This window comes from Brassica oleracea, chromosome C2 (genome assembly GCF_000695525.1).
Source record: "Brassica oleracea var. oleracea cultivar TO1000 chromosome C2, BOL, whole genome shotgun sequence".
NCBI classification, from domain to species: domain Eukaryota; kingdom Viridiplantae; phylum Streptophyta; class Magnoliopsida; order Brassicales; family Brassicaceae; genus Brassica; species Brassica oleracea.
The window spans coordinates 18,952,273-18,970,299 of NC_027749.1; the positions used below are offsets into that span (position 1 = coordinate 18,952,273).

The 18,027-nt window shown below is 37.2% G+C and overlaps 2 pseudogenes; both read right to left on the minus strand.

Moving 5' to 3' along the window:
- Positions 1 to 260: 260 nt before the first annotated feature.
- Positions 261 to 7,164, minus strand: LOC106321418 (annotated as a pseudogene).
- A 4,494-nt stretch (positions 7,165 to 11,658) lies between these two features.
- Positions 11,659 to 16,842, minus strand: LOC106321399 (annotated as a pseudogene).
- Positions 16,843 to 18,027: the final 1,185 nt, after the last annotated feature.

Below are 18,027 nucleotides of genomic sequence, written 5' to 3' on the forward strand. Positions count from 1 at the left end.
TTTTTTAGAACATAATCTGAAATTTATAATTTTAACTTTTTTATAACTGGAAAATATACCATTAAGTTCATATAGGTATTTTAACAAATGTTACTATTTTTCCAATTTTTTTTTGTTTGTAAAACTATTTATTAAAATTATTTTCATAAATATTAAAAGGTATTATAGGAAAATATGACACAAAATATAGATTAGTCTAAAAGGACATAGTTACTATTTTTTTTGCTCTAAAAAACAGTTTTCCCAAAAACATATCATTGTCTAATTAATAGCTGCGTAATAACAGTGCTTAGATTTGGGAGAATATTTGGTCGCAGAAACAACTTCGAATTCGGCCTCGACGTTCAAAGCGTCTTCTTTGTCTAAGTAAGCCTTCCGAAGTTCTTCTAAAGACAAGAACTCATCCCAACCCCAACCCAAGTTTTTTCCAATCTTCCAGGTGTTCACTGCAAGTAATAAATTATCAGTATATATCTACCTAGAAGACTGTATCGACTGTTGTTTAGTTAGTAAAAAATAAGGAAAAGAAAATATACTTTGGTATGCCTTGTGATTGGATCCATGTTGGTCTAGAACTCGTAAATTTGCTTGCACAAAAATCTTCTCATCTGCTTTAGGTGCACCATTATCAGCTAAATGCAGGAAAACTGATAACCATTTGTCATCTTCTCTAGAGTATCCCTTTGGGTACAGCTTTAGAACCCTACACAATATAAAATGATTATGAACGTGACTATCAATCATACAATATATATTCAACATCAAAACCATTAAATGTATGTAATACTCACCAGTTTCTTTCTCCCACTGAGAATTTGTTTGACGTGTATTCATGCTCTTTCAACTGAGAAAACTTCTTAACAGTCCAAGAGAACTTGGGTTTTTGGAGTTTCTTATTAAAAGAGAGAATCTCCCAGCTGGTAAGGGGTGATGTGATGTAGCGTACATCTCCTATTGGTGTTTGGTTTTCTTTATGGTTTTCCTTTTCTTTCAAAGTTCCTTTTCTTAGTTAGATTTGTTTTCATATTTTGTTTAGTATTATAAGTCTCGTATACGAGCTTATAAATAGGGAGCTTTGCTTATTGTTTGAGACGACTTTTACATTGATTTTATATAAAACTAGAGCTTTGTGTTAAAACAACTCTTAAAACCTTACTTCTGGGCATTCTCTGAGAATTCAACAGACTTAAGAAGGCTTAGTTAACGGGCATTCTCAGAATTCAACGTTACCTTTGCGTTATCGGTTACTAACGGATACTTCCGCTCCGTCATTTGGTATCAGAGACCTTTTATTACGATTCTATTCGTGATTATCGATCTTCGGTTTCAATGGCACCTCGTCCAAACGAATGGACACAGATGCAACAGTTTCTGGAAGACTTTCAGGAAAATTTTCAAGATAATATGAGAAGAGCGATGGCTGAAGCAATTCAGACCGGAGTCCAGGCCGGAGTACAAGCAGCTTTCGCCGCCAACGCAGCAAACGCAGCTCAAGCAGCTCCACGCCAACGTCAAAACCGCCACCATAACCCTGTTTTTGAAGAACACAACGACGATTCCGATTCTGATAATTCGGTCGAAAACGACGGCAACGACGACCGCCCTAATCATGATCGTTTCCAATGACGCAAGAATGAAGACGGGAATCGATGGACGTCGGGTATCAAGATGGAGATTCCCGAGTTTCATGGGGGTTCTCAACCAGAAGATCTACTTGATTGGTTTGTTGCGGTCGATGAGTTTTTAGAATTCAAAGATGTGCCGGCAAACAAGCAAGTACCTTATGTGACAACTCGTTTCCGCGGTCACGCCACATCTTGGTGGAATCAACTAAAAATATCACGCACTCGCTGTGGTAAAGAGAAGATTGTCTCGTGGGATAAACTAAAGAAGCACTTACGCAAAACGTTTATTCCATATAACTTTGAGTGTCTGTTGTTTCAAAAGTTCCACAACATTCGCCAAGACACTCGTTCTGTGAACGACTACGCGAACGAGTTTTACCAGATGCTTACTCGTGTGGACATTCACGACTCGGAAGATCAGCTTGTAGCTCGCTTTGTCGCAGGTCTACGGCAACAATTGCAGACCATGTTACACCAATTTGATCCTTCGTCCGTGGCAGAAGCTAGACAACGAGCATTGTTGGTGGAGCAACAAACAAAATTTACGCCTAACACCTGGACCGGAAACAATCGACAACGTAGCAATACGACCGCCGACGACAGCAAAACAACCGTAGGAACAGAATCAACAACGGGAACCCGCGGAAACAATCGTACAACAGAGGCCACTACAAACGCCCCTGATACACGCCCTCCAGCACGCACTAATGCATTACGATGTTTCACGTGTGGGGAGAAAGGCCATCGACAAACCACTTGTCCCAATACCGGTCGTAGAGGCTTATTAGCGAATGACAGAGAACTCATCGGTGAGCCTATTTATGATACGGATAATGATCAAATCAATGATCTTGACGAAGAACAAGTTCAGGGAGACACGGGCACCTTCCTCATGATTCGGCGAAATTGCTTGGCTCCTAGGACTTACGAAGCCGTACAACGAACAGCTCTTTTTAGCTCTACCTGTACAGTCAAAGGAAAGATATGTTGCTTTGTCAATGATTCAGGATGCTCGGCTAATGTAGTATCCGAGGAAGCAGTACGCAAGCTTTCTCTAACAAAGGAGGCGCACCCACATCCTTATCGACTTTTGTGGATGCAAACAGGCGCCAAAGTCTACGTGTCTCATCGCACGCTGATATCACTGTCCATCGGTACTTTCTACAAAGATACCATGTACTGCGATGTTGCTCCAATGGATGTCTCTCACATCATTCTCGGAAGACCCTGGCAATACGACAGAGAGGTGATTCACAATGGCAAATTAAACACACACTCCTTTATGTTCCAAGGACGAAAGATCACCTTACTTCCTTCCCCGAAGACAGATCCAGCGATCGTCAAACCCACACAACCAAACGCAGTGAAGCAAAACTTGCTGATCATCTCCAAAGCGCAGTTCGAACAGGAATTACGAGCAACATCTCCTTTCTATGCCCTGGTCGTCCGTGCTCCATCAACACTGCAACAACTATCATGCCCGCCGGCCTTTGGTCCACTCTTAGACGAGTTCTTGGATCTCGTCCCTGATGAGCTTCCGACAGGACTTCCACCACTCCGTGATATTCAACATCACATAGACCTCCAACCAAATGCAGCATTACCAAATCGTGCGCATTACCGAATGAGTCCTGAGGAACACGAAGAACTCCGCAGACAGGTAGAAGAGCTGTTAGTTAAAGGCTACGTCCGCGAAAGCTTAAGTTCGTGTGCCGTACCAGCGCTCCTCATACCAAAGAAAGACAGTTCATGGCGTATGTGCGTTGATAGCCGGGCGATAAACAAAATTACTACGCGCTATAGGTTTCCAATACCTCGTCTGGACGATCTCCTTGATCAAATCGGAAAAGCCTCAATTTTCACGAAACTTAATCTGAAGGGCGGTTATCATCAAATTCGTATTCGTCCTGGGGACGAGTGGAAAACTGCCTTCAAGACTAGAGAGGGCCTTTTCGAATGGCTTGTCATGCCGTTCGGGTTATCTAATGCTCCTAGCACGTTCATGAGAGTTATGAACCAAGCCCTCCGTCCCTTTATTAGGCGATTCGTCGTCGTATATTTCGACGATATCTTGATATTTAGTGCGTGCTTGGAGGATCACTTAGTTCACCTCCGCAATGTTCTACTTGCGTTACGAAAAGAAAAGCTATATGTAGCCAAACAAAAATGCGAGTTTGGGACGTCTAGCGTGCTCTTCTTGGGCTATATCGTGTCCGCTGCAGGTCTGAAAGTCGACCCTGACAAAGTTGCGGCCGTCGCTACCTAGCCGACGCCTACAACAATTACAGAAGTCCGTAGTTTCCATGGGCTAGCCTCCTTCTATCGACGCTTCATACATAACTTTAGTACCATCATGTCGCCCATTACAGACTGTATGAAGGGTACCTCTTTCTCTTGGATGGACGACGCAGCCACAGCATTTTCCCTTATCAAGACGAAACTTACGACATCACTGATTTTTGTTTTACCGGATTTCGAGGCGCCTTTCGAACTACAATGCGATGCTTCCAAGTTAGGTGTGGGGGCCGTTTTAAGCCAGAATGGTCGACCTGTGGCTTTCTATTGTGAGAAATTAGCAGGCGCACGCAGCCGCTACAGTACTTACGATGTCGAGTTCTATGCAATTGTTCATGCCATAAAGCATTGGCGACATTATCTGGCTCATAAAGGGTTTGTTCTTTTTACAGACCATGTTGCTCTAAAGTATTTGGGGACACAAGACAAAGTCTCGTCTCGACATGCGTCCTGGATAGCTTATCTCCAACAATTTACCTTTGTTATTAAGCATCAATCCGGCAAACTTAATAAGGTAGCCGATGCCCTTAGTCGCAGACACAGCTCAGTGGCTACGCTTCGCATCTCTGTTCCGGGGTTCGAATGTCTCGCAGAGCTATATCCTACCGATGTTTTTTTCTCCTCAATTTGGCGAGACCTTGCAGCTGGGGTTCCGTGTGAGTATTTCCTGCTCGATGGATTCATCTTCAAAGATAACCGGCTGTGTGTACCGACTAGCAGCTTGCGCCTACAGATTATTAAAGAACTTCACGGAGAAGGCCATATTGGCCACGACCGTACGTTAAAGTTGGTCACAGATTCTTACTTCTGGCCGACGCTGAGGCGCGATGTCGAACGATTTATTACGCGTTGTACTACGTGCCAAAAGGGGAAGGGTCATGCGACCAACGCTGGCCTTTATTTGCCCTTGCCGATTCCTACGCAGCCGTGGAGTGATATAAGCATGGATTGTGTCCTTGGACTTCCTCGAACTCAACGTGGGAATGATTCGATCTTTGTCGTTGTTGATCGTTTTTCAAAATTGGCACACTTCATCCCTTGTAAGAAGACGACGGATGCAGTCCAGGTAGCACAATTGTTCTTTCGGGAGATATTTAGACTTCATGGGCTTCCACTATCTATCGTTTCTGATAGGGACTCGCGGTTCATAAGTCACTTTTGGCGATCTCTTTGGAAGCTTCTCAAGACCAGCCTGAATATGAGTTCAGCGTACCATCCCCAGTCAGACGGTCAAACTGAGGTTGTCAACAGATCCTTGGGTAATATGTTGCGTTGTCTGGTCGGCGAGAATAGACGTTCGTGGGACACTATCTTGTGTCAGGTGGAGTTCGCTCATAATCATGCACATAACCGAAGTCTTGGGTTTTGTCCGTTTAAAGTGGTCTATGGCTTAGTACCTCGCGGTCCCTTGGCTTTGACAAACCTTCCAACGGCGGGTGAATTTCATGGGCGTGCTGTTGACTTGGTGGACGAGCTGACCCATCTGCATACTCTCGCGCACGATAACCTGGTGGTAAGTTCGGCGAAATATAAAGCAGCTGCGGATAAGCATCGTCGCGAAGTCCATTTCCATGTTGGCGAGTTTGTGTGGGCTGTCCTTAGCAAAGAGAGGTTTCAGACTGGCCAGTACAATAAACTCAAGCCTAGGAAGATTGGCCCGGTCGAGATTGTCGAAAAGATTAATGCCAATGCATATCGCCTTGCCTTGCCTCCTCATGTTCATACGGCTGATGTCTTCAATGTGAAGCACTTGTTCAAATTCGAGCCTGACGATGACACTCTGTCCGGATTCGTGGACGAATCTCTCGTAGGGGGGAGACCTGATGTAGCGTACATCTCCTATTGGTGTTTGGTTTTCTTTATGGTTTTCCTTTTCTTTCAAAGTTCCTTTTCTTAGTTAGATTTGTTTTCCTATTTCGTTTAGTATTATAAGTCTCGTATACGAGCTTATAAATAGGGAGCTTTGCTTATTGTTTGAGACACAACTTTTACATTGATTTTATATAAAACTAAAGCTTTGTGTTAAAACAACTCTTAAAACATTACTTCTGGACATTCTCTGAGAATTCAACGGACTTAAGAAGGCTTAGTTAACGGGCATTCTCTTCCGTCATGATGGAACAACGACATCAACACCAAACTCACATTGATCTTCCTCAAAGACATAACCGTTTTCAGGATTGTTGAATGAATCAAATGAAAGAACTTATCGTAACCCCCACATTGTCTTAAGTGCATTGAACCTCTTTACTTCTACATCTGAATGCATAAAATATAATGATGACTGAAATATATGTGAATAAACATAAATAGATTACAAGTAGTTTACCTTGAATAGTAAAGTATTTGTTTTCTTTCTTGTTGTAGACAAAGAAAATAAGTTCGGCAAACACCTCACATTGTGGTTCTGATATGAAGCTTTTGCTGTCTATTTCCACATACATCGAAATGAATCCTTTTCCATTGTCCCTTTTGTTCCCTTTTGGGTATACGATCAGTTTCCTGTTTTCATAGAATACAAATTATTGCCTTGGTACACAAATATGAGGTTTTAATAAAACATTATTATCAAAACTAGTTGCATAGATGATACATACCAGTTATATCCACCAGAGGAGAAAAGACGAGATTCGTATTTATCATCAGAGGATGTTGTGAACTTTTCAAGTTGTTTGAAGTTGTCAACCTTGAGGCAATAAGAAGAAGGTGGATGCTCTCTCCACTTCTTCACAATTGTAGATATTACTTCTGAGCCTGTACTCATTCTACTCACACGGCGTGCAAGTTCATAAAATAACAAAGATCAGAATGTTCAATGTTCATATATACTGAAAAGCGAAAAGATGTTTATTTAAGCAAAGACGTTTCTTGGAAACAGTTAACCCAGTGGGACTATAAGACTGAAGTAGTAGCTGTCTCATAATGACTATTAGAAAACAAAGAGTCGTACCAATAGCAGAGACTTTTGGTAATCAAATTTAAAGCTACATGAAAAATCTTAACCAAGTCAAAGGGAGAAATACATAGTAAAATAGTAGACTTTTGATAATCAAATCAACCTAACGAAAGACCTGTAAGCATTTCGAAAGCATCCAGCTCAAATCTCAAAATCCAAAACCTTTTAACAAAAAGACTACTAGCATCTACCTTTTGTCTTTATTGATCCTAGAAAAACTTATGTTAGATAATCTAACCTTTAGACTATGAAAATTGCAGAATCTACGATGAATGAGATGAGACTTTAGATGTTTAGGTGCTTAAGTTTTTAGGTTTTGCTTTTAGCAGAATCTTTAGGTATTAGGATTAGAACTAGAGAATATATATAACAGTATTATTCGTACCATATTGGGAATTAAAAGAATATGGAAGTTGAGAAAACACGACTTTATCTAAATAAATCCCAATACATTATTTATCACTATTATTTATTAAATAATAAGAATATATTGGGTATCAGTTTGGTGCGGTTTTACCGTTGGGTTGAGTAAATCATCAACTAATTAGGTTATCAGTTTGGTGCGGTTTTACCGTTGGGTTGAGTAAATCATCAACTAATTAGGTTATCAGTTTGGTGCGGTTTTACCGTTGGGTTGAGTAAATCATCAACTAATTAGGTTATGTACAGAACAAGGTTTGGTTTGAGTCGGGTTTAACTACGGTTCAAGTTGGCTGGGTTCGTCTTTTTTGCCTACCTCTAGTCGTGAGTCGTGACTCATGAAGCCAAGCATTGATGCTGCTAGCGTCTAGTTACTAAGCATGCGCCATTAAGACTATTGGAGTGAATTACTAAGCATGCGCCATTAAGACTATTGGAGTGAATTACTAAGCATGCGCCATTAAGACTATTGGAGTGAAGACAATCTCATCTTAATGTTTAAGATTCTTCTTTTTATCTCCACTTCATCTTATTTACAAGAACACAAGATATTAGCTATGAAAGATAAATCATAAGAAAAGATGCTATTTTCTATTTATGTATATACAAAAAACGTTTTGGATACAAGATAGTAGCTATAGAAGATAAATCTGAAGAGGAGATGCTTTAAATTGGCCAGATGCTGTGGTTGTACTAATTCTAACTCCTAACTATCTCATAAACTCTCATAAATCTGAAAAAACCTGACAAGTTAATGGTAAGCAATTAGCTAAGAGTTTGCTGTGCCTCAAAGGTTTACACTATCTACTAAAAATAACTGTCCATGAATTTTCACCGGTTGAATCTGATTCAGTACCCAATTCGTCATCATAACTTTTAGGAAGCAGCTTGATTCTATCAGCATGCTCAATCACTGAATCCTGGAGAAGCAGCAAGTCCTGCCATTCCTTCCCTAGTCGTTTCTTGTGTCAACTCTTCATACTCTTCCCTTGACAACTTCTTTCGGTTTGGCGTCAAGTGGTATTTAGAATAGTAATACTGCCTTTAAATCGGTGTTCTTCAGCCAAACTAAAGACGGTGACATAAAACACCTGTGGTTATGATACTTAAAAGAGTATCAGTTATAAGCTGAACAAAGGAGACTTTCCCTTGAAACTAACAATGTAAAAGCATACCACACTAGAGGAGAGCCGAAAGATGAAGGTGCAATTCTAGCACTATTCCACTGTCCACCTCCAGGACGGCTTAGAAACTCAGCTCGTCCATGCGACGTCCCTTACCAGCAGAGACCAGCCACTGACTTTGAACCACGACTTTTCTCCTGCATAAGTGAAACATGGTTCCTGTAAGAAGTTCAATCACAAACTATGCAATAGATATATAAGTCTGTCAGACAGAGCAAGTGATCATATATATTATATACCTATTGTGAATCGTTTTGCAAACAAAATAACCGACAAGCTAGGTAATTATATCAAAAGCTCCCATCACCAAAGGAGTATCAATTTTGCTCTGAAGTAAAAGAGGTAACCCATCAAACTACTATCATTACCACACCAAATTTACCAGAACATACACAATAGTAGGCCTACACAATAGCACTTTGTTTACCTGGAAAATAAATGTGGCAGCCACACAACGCATAGCCCAATTCACAAATTCAACACTGGCATCCACACTTCCATGTTCCAAACAACAAACTTCCTCACTGTCCAGAATCCAAAACAGATACTGTAATGACTATTCTCACAAGCACTAGTATTGCAACCCGAGTGGAAAACCAAGTAACAACTGTTATGCATGCAGAAAAATTTGGAAAACTTTGTTAACAATATCAAAAGAGCAGCTGCAAGAACTGAAAAGAGAGGAGGAAGAGGAACTAGAGGCTAGAGCTATGACTTCCTGGGCTATGCATGTCTTCACTCATCCCGAAATTGACAAGAATCATGTTGGCCATCAAAGAGAACTGATGTATAATGAATGAATGAATGAGATGAAATATATCATTGGGATTCAAGATGTGTAGTAAAGTGTGTGAGAGAAAATGTCGACTTAAGCTTGGAGATAGCTTGAGTCATAAGTTACCATAATTCTATCGAGAGGAATTTGAAGTGATTTGTATTAAAAGGACAAATCCACTGTTATTCAAACGTATACTAAAAAAAACGCTTTAAAATCTGGTATTATTGAACTTGTCATTTCATCAAACACTCTGAAATCTATTGTTATTAAACAAAATTTAAGTTAGAGATTTTAGAATGCTTTAATTGTTTTTAAAGTGTTTGAGAAGACTTTCTTTAGGTTATAAAAATAAATCTAAATCTCATTGTTTTACATGAGATTCTAGAGTTGTTTAACAAAAATCACCCCAAATTCTCAGATTTACCTAAAATCATCTAAAAACTCACTAAATATCAAAACACTTAAAATATCAGATTCAATACACCCCTAAGATATATATATATATATATATATATATATATATATCAATATATAAGGAGATGGCATCTTGTAGCATCTCTATAATATTATTTGAGAATTCACTTTCTTAGGTGCCGTATTCACGTTAACTCTCACAGTGGTCAACAAAATTTAGTTATCCCTAATGATATAATTTTTACACATATTTTTATTTTCTTTTTACTTAATAAGTTTTTAATAAGAAATTTCCTTTTTTATTTCCTTTTTTAAAAAAATCACATAAATAATAAAAATAAAAATAAGAAGAATAAATATCCATAAAATATTATTCAGATTAGTTGTATATAAAAACGTATTTTACTTTACTTTCCTATATATTTTTCCCAAAACAACATAGAAGGAAATATCTATAGAAGTATAAATAATTTGATTTATATATAAAGCTATAATTTAAAAAATTACAAACAAATAATTGAGATGTTTGCTGTTTACTTTTTGTAGTAAATATATTTTTCTTCAAATGTTTAGAAAAGGCAATAGATATAAAAATATTTTAATAAACCTATCATATAAAATTATTGTTGGGACAAATATACGCAAATCGATACACAAAAACCATTCAAAATTTTGAAATAAAATTAGAGGTTTAATCAAGGTAAAATATATTATGATTTAGAATAATATTTAATTATTTTATCCATATAAATTAAAAATAAGTAACGAACAGTTGAAAATGAAATGTTAATAACTTGTATTATTGTTTTTGTAAATATTAATATGTGTGCATGAGCTTTCAAAAATTTATTGGTTACGTTCACTTATGCAACTCTGAAACAATAATTTCGTATTCTTTTAAAAATAACATATACTAAACTATACATAATCTTACAAAATACATTATACAAGATAATAAAACAGACAAAATGCACCTCATGAAATAATCTGATTTTAACCAATTTAGAATAATATAATTACAGTTTAAAAGATACAATCTAATATATCCAAAAGTAATCGAACTAATCAAATTTTTTACAATAAAAGTCATAGGTCTATATACAAATTTTAACTATTTTCATGCATATAATTTATTAAAAAACTAAAATTCATAAAAAATATTACTCAAATATTACTCAATTATTAAAATTTAGAAAATTCACCTAGTAATTTAAGAAATTTAAAGATTGAAATAATTTGGTTTTTGAGTTAGTTTTCTAAAGCAATAAAGTGTGTGTTTTGTTCTTGGATCAAAGTGTTTAATTCAGTAGTTTTATTTCAACTTGGATTGATATTTTCTTAATTTATATATTCAGATATATACCAACATTGATTGGAATTATCTCTAACTTATTTTTATACAACAATAATAAAAACAAAGGGATTACTATAATATTTCTACAATAATTTTTTGGTCCATATTTTATGAGCTCACTTTTTAAACCCTAGTTGGCTTTTTCGTCTTGCCGAGTCATTTGCAGCGAGGTTTGGGATTTGCAAGTTAAAAGGGATGTTGAGCTTTACGGGTTAATAAAAGAGGAAGCAGATGAGTTAGCTTTGCGGGTCTCAAGTCCTCTTCTTTTTTTGAATATCCACATCTCGTAGTATTCGAGAATACCATTCGAGTATAGTAGACAATCTCAAAGGAGTTAGCATTGTAAGGCTTGTACAATGATTAACTACATAATCTAGCTATCCCATAAACTTTGTGGAAGCAGAAGGGACCTGAAGACACACGATCATTCCAAGTTAATGGTACCTGGTACATATCGTAGCAAGGAGTTAACAGTTGTGGAAGAATTGGGAGATTTTAGTTGTGGACCTGTGGTGTTCCTGAATATTACAAAATACAAAAGAAAGTTTACCCTAGTAAAACCAAATATGTGGAAACTGGAGAATTCGAATGATAATTATCAAAAAATTGAAGACGTAGCATCGCCTAACTGCTTAGATAATGGCAGAATATTTGGTGGAAGAAACAACTTAAAAGTCGACTTCAACATTCAACCCTTCTTCCTTGTCCAAGTAAGCCTTCCGAAGTTCAGCTAAAGACAGAAACTCATCCCAACCCCATCTTAAGTTTTTTTCGTCGTGCCAACCGTTCATTGCAATGTTGGATAAGCTTGGATTACAAGTTTTTTTTCCTTATTGTGTTGTGATATGATTATCTAAAATGAATAGGAAATATGATTTGTGATAATACTATTAGAATTAAGAGTTATCTAGTTATATATATGGAGATGCATATTGTGTTGTATAACATACGATTTTTGTGATTTGCGATTTGAGATTTTGATTGAGTGAATAAGAGAATGACTTCGTATTGATATTGAGATTCTATATTGAGATTCTCATTACAGAGGTAGAAAGTGAGCGTCTATTAATGATCATAAACGACGAACCATGGAACTTCAGTGAAGCTAAGGAGTTGAAAGTTTGGATTGAAGCATGTAAAGATGAAATCTTCTCGATAGAGAAGAACGACACTTGGGATCTTTTTGAGCTACCAGCGGGTGTGAAACCTATTGGTCTGAAGTGGGTATTTAAAATTAAGTGCAATGCTGATGGAACTATCAGCAAATACAAAGCCCGGTTAGTTGCAAAGGGGTACGTGCAGCGTCATGGTGTGGATTATGATGAAGTGTTCGCCCCGGCGGCTCGAATTGAAATGATAAGACTAATCATTGCTTAAGCAGGATCACATGGTTGGGAGATACACCATCTTGACGTTAAAACCGCCTTTCTTCATGGAGAGCTAAAGGAGGAAGTCTTTGTTTCTCAACCTGAGGGATTCATAGTGGCTGGAGAAGAACACAAGGTGTACAAGTTAAAGAAAGCTCTCTACGGATTACAGCAAGCTCCTAGGGCCTGGAGAATTAAGCTGAACCAGATACTACGCAGCCTAAATTTTAAAAGATGCTCAAAGGAGCCATCATTGTCTCGCAAAGAAAATAGCCAAGAACTTCTCATCGTTGTGGTCTATGTGGATGATCTCCTAGTTACTGGATCATCTTTGAAAGCCATACTAGAGTTTAAACATGAGATGGCATCTAATTTTGAGATGAGCGACCTAGGCAAGCTGACGTATTACTTGGGAATTGAAGTGTTGCAGTTTGAAGAAGTCATTATACTTATGCAAGATAGATACGCTCGGAGGATACTTGATGAGGCTAGAATGAGTTCCTGTAACTTAACTCATGTTCCGATGGAGTTAAATGCACAATTTAGCAAGTCACCAGATGAAGAGAAGATCGATGAGAAAGAGTACCGTCGTGCTATTGGCTGCCTCCGTTATTTACTACACACACGACCAGACCTATCTTTTAGTGTTGGTGTTCTCAGCAGGTATATGCAAGAGCCTAAGGCCTCTCATGGTGCAGCCCTGAAGCAAATTCTTAGATACCTTCGTGGTACTTGTTCCTTTGGTTTGGTCTACTCGCGTGGAAAAGGCGCTAAACTAATGGGATATAGCGACAGTTCTCATAATGTTGACATAGATGACGGTAAGAGCACAATGGGTCATATATTCTATCTTGGTGAGAGTCCTATCACGTGGTGCTCAACGGAGTAGGAAATAGTGGCATTATCATCATGTGAGGCTGAGTTCATGGCAGCAACTGAGGCAGCAAAGCAAGCAGCAACTGAGGCAGCAAAGCAAGCAATTTGGCTACAAAAACTCTTGAGTGAAGCTGTTGGAGAAGATAGCAAACGGGTTGTGATCAAAGTCGATAATAAGTCTGCAATCGCGTTTTCTAAGAATCATGTGTTTCATGGCCAGAGTAAACATATTCATAGAAGGTTTCATTTTATACGAGAATGTGTCGAAAACGATCCAGTTGAAAGTTGAACATATTCCTGGTACCAAACAGAAGGGTGACATTCTCACTAAATCGCTTGGAATGATAAAGTTTTAGAAAATGCGGAACCTCATTGGAGTTCAAGATGTGTGTGAAGATAAATTCAAGCTTAAGGGGGAGAATGTTGGATAAGTTTGGATTACTAATTTCTTTTTCCTTATTGTGTTGTAATATGATTATCTAAAAGGATTAGGAAATATGATTTGTGATAATACTATTAGAATTAGGAGTTATCTAGTTCTATAATGGATATAATGGAGAAGCATATTGTGTTGCATAACATATGGTTTTTGTGATTTGCGATTTGAGCTTTTGATTGAGTGAATAAGAGAAGAGTCTTATTGATATTGAAATTCTATATGCAAGTAAATAAATTTCTCAATATATTTTCAGCTACAAGACAAGACTGTATCAACTATGGTTCAGTTAGTAAGCAAACAGAAAAAACATAATTAATGGAACTGTGTTTAAATAGAAGATACGTTTGAGTTCAAAGTGATTAGATCCAAGTGGATCTAGAACTCGAAAATTTGCTTGCGCTTGAACCTTCTCGTCTGCTTTTGGTGTATCGCTATCAGCTAAAAGCAGAAAAAGGGATTAGCCATTTGCCATCTGCTCTAGAGTTGCCCTTCGGATACAGCCACAGAACCCTACAAAACAGTAATTATTATGAACTTCTGTTGAACTCGTATCACATACATGTATATGCGTATAAAGACAGTACTTAATTCGTCCAGAAAAAACAATATACATATTTATCTATATATACTCACCATTTCCTTGCCCCCATTGAAAAAGTGTTCGATGTATATTTCTTATTTTTCAACTGAGAAAAATTCTTAACAGTACAAGAGAACTTGGGTTTTGGGGTTTCTCATTAAAAGAGAGGATTTCCCAATTGGTAAGTGGTGGAACAACAATGACGTCAACACCAAACTCACATTGATCACCCTCAAAGACAAAACCATTTTCAGGGTTGTTGAATGAATCAAATGGAAGAACTTGCTGCAATCCCCATACTGTTTTAAGTGCATTGAACCTCTTTACTTCTAGATCTGAATATATATAATATATTAATGACTGAAATATATGTGAATAGATTATAGAAACAAGTATATCGAAAGAGAGAATGAGAAGTATCCTACCTTAAATAGTAAAGTATTTGGTTTCTTTCTTGTTGTAGACAAAGAAAATGAGTTCCGCAAACACCTCACGTTGTGGCGCTGATATCAAGCTTTCGCTGTCTATTTCAACATACATCGAAATGAATCCATTGTCATTGTCCTTTTCGTTCCCTTTTGGGTATACGATCAGTTCGATCAGTTTCCTGATTTTTAAAGAAAACATATCAAGTCTAAACAATCACCCATAAGTCTCAAAGTTAAATGAGTAGATGATCCGTACCAGTTATATCCACCAGATGAGAAAAGACGAGACTGGTAATTATCATCAGAGGACGTTGCCGACATCTCAAGTTGTTTGAAGTTGTCAACCTTGAGGGAATACAAAGAAGGTGGATGCTCTCTCCACTTCGTCACTACTGTAGATACTACTGCTGAGACTGAACCCATTTTAACCAAGCGACGTGCAAGTCTATAAATTGTAACGAAGATCTCAATGTTCTTCTTTTTTTTTAATGAAATAGACCTCAATGTTCAATGTTCTTATATACATAAAAAGCAAAGGATCTGTTTAAAGCGAAGACATTTCTTGGAAACAGTTAACATGGGAGGGAAGGCGTAGCGGTCTCATAATGATGTTATTAGAAAACGAAGAGTCATGACTCGTTAGTCGTGAATCCAGGCGTTGAGACTGCTAGCTAGGCACTAGCGTCTAGTTACTACGCATGCTTCGTTCATTTTTTACTTTAAATACTATTTATGTTATAAGTGAAAATTTTAATAACAAATGTAGAAGATTAGTAGTATCCACATTAACACAAATTAAATGAAGACAATCTCATATTTCTGTTTAACTATTCTTCTTTTTATTTCCACTTCATTCTAATATTCTATCTACAGAAACACAAATGAGTAGCCATGAAAGACAACACTATGATGCTTGATTACTCCCGCATCGATAAATCAGAAGAGATGTGACCTTTTCAATTTATGTACTAATTCGAACTCCTAACTATTTCCTAAACTCTCAGAAAGCTGGAAACAAACCTGTCAAGTTAATGGTTAGCAATAGATCGATAAGTCTGAAAACAGAGCAAGTGAGCATATACTACCTATTGTGAATCGTTTTGCTGAGAAGAAAACCGAGCAAGCTAGCTGAAATGAAAGCTCCCATCGGCGAAGGAGTATCCATTGTGCTGTAAAGTAAAAAAAAAAAAAAAAAGAGAATAACCCATCAGACTATTATCATCATCACACTCAAATTAACCAGAACATACGCAATCACACGATGCATTTTGTTTACCTGGAAGAGAAATGTTGCAGCGACAGAACGCGTAGCCCATTTCACAAACTGGTCAACACTAACATCCACACCTTCATCTTCTGAAACAACAAACTTCCTCACTGTCCAGAATCCAAAAGCAGCTCCTGTAATGATTATTCCCACAAGCACGGGTATTGCAACCTGAGTAGAAATCCAAGTAGCAATTGTTATGCTTATGCTAGATGCACATCAATTTGGAAACCATTGTTCTCAATATCAAAAGAGCAGCTGCAAGAACTGAAAAGAGAGAAGGAGATATAACAAAAGCTAGTGCACTTACAGGTGAACACAAACCTGAATTTTTCTGTGTAGCCTCCCGGGACAGTACCAAAGGAGCCAACTTTACCCTGAAAGAGTGTGCATATTTCCCTAGCTTGGTTCTCGGATAGCCAGACACGTGGATGCGCTCACATGAATTAAGACTGACATTTAGAGCTGGGTGGTCCGTGGTCGGGATCAACACCTGAGATGCAGAATCAATATGTCATTACAAAACAAGCTTAAAGAACTACGTAACTTATAAAAAGTTATGTCCAAGCATGAAAGCAACTATAACAAAGTGTATGTCCTATGTCCAAGGAACAAAATTTTCAGATGTGTGCTTTTAATCTAGAAGTGATTTGAATTGGCTCCTTGTACATCTCTCTGAGAACTTGGATTGTTGTGGTCTGTTTTGCGTGGTGCTGTTTGGTTCTTGTCCTTCTTTGCAGATTGTTTAGATTGTCACATTCAGATAAAAAAAAGGGAGAATGTAAATATATTCACGTTGTGAAGTTACAAGTGTTGTTTGATTGTTTTGGTCAGCTGTGAAGTGTGAACTTTCAAAAGAGTCAAAGAATGACACACGGAGGTTTATGATTAATTCTAACTCCTAACTATCCCATAACACACGTTGATTTATCTAACTAGCAAAAAGACGTACGACACTCAGATCCATACAAAGTTAATGGTAAGCAGTACCTTTTTAATATTATAAAGGAAAGCATTACATGTTGTAGCAACTAGTTAAAAGTTGTGGAGAATAGAATTGGGAGATTATAAAACTACAAAAGGAAGTTTTCTTTTGTAAAACAAAATGTAGAAAAAGTAGAGAATTCGAATTATAATAAATAAAAGTCGAAGACATCATATCTAATAGCATAAAAGTAAGGAAAAATTGCCAAATATGACTCACAACTTGATTTCAAACACAAAGATAAATCCAAACTTGAATCAAATGCAAAAGTAACCTAAAAGGCTATTGAAATTACAACCAGTCCCTTGTGAACAAACAAAAAAACCAAATTGTTTTTACGTTTCTAACCCCCGTAAGTCGTCTGTCCAGACGACTTTACAGTAAGTCGTCCAGATGACTTTACAGTAACTGGAAAGTCGTCTGGTCTAGTTCTACTTAGAAATAATTTATAATTTTTGTAAAAAATATTTTGATAACTGAAAAATTGAAATCATGTAATTAACATATGTTTTAAGAGATATAAATTAAGATATAACAAAATTTAATTGTTTTCAACATAGATGAGTGAAATTAGTGAGTCATGATATTCTTTGGTTTAGGTTTTGCCAACATATATTGTAGTATTGTATGTGTTCTTAGGGTTAGATTTTGGAATGCATAAATGTTATTTTGAAAACTTTAAAATTTACCTAAATGTATTTATTTCTGTGTATAGTAAACAATATTTAAATATAATTATGGCTTTATAATGTGGTTAGTTAGTTAATTAGTTAATTTTAGTTTAGGGGTTAAATTTAGGGTATGGGACGACTTACTAGTAAGTCATCTGATGTACAGTATTCAACAGACGACTTACTAGTAAGTCGTCCAAACCGGACCGAACCTTTAATTTTACAATGTACTTTTAAACCTAACCGGATTATTTACAAGCCATATATAAGGTGTTTTTTTTATTCACTGTTTCGCGAAAATCAGAAAACCCTAACGCCGTTTCTCTCAAAGGCGATTTCGAAGGCGATTTCCGCCGATTCTCTCTAATCCATCGTTCTCACCGCCGGT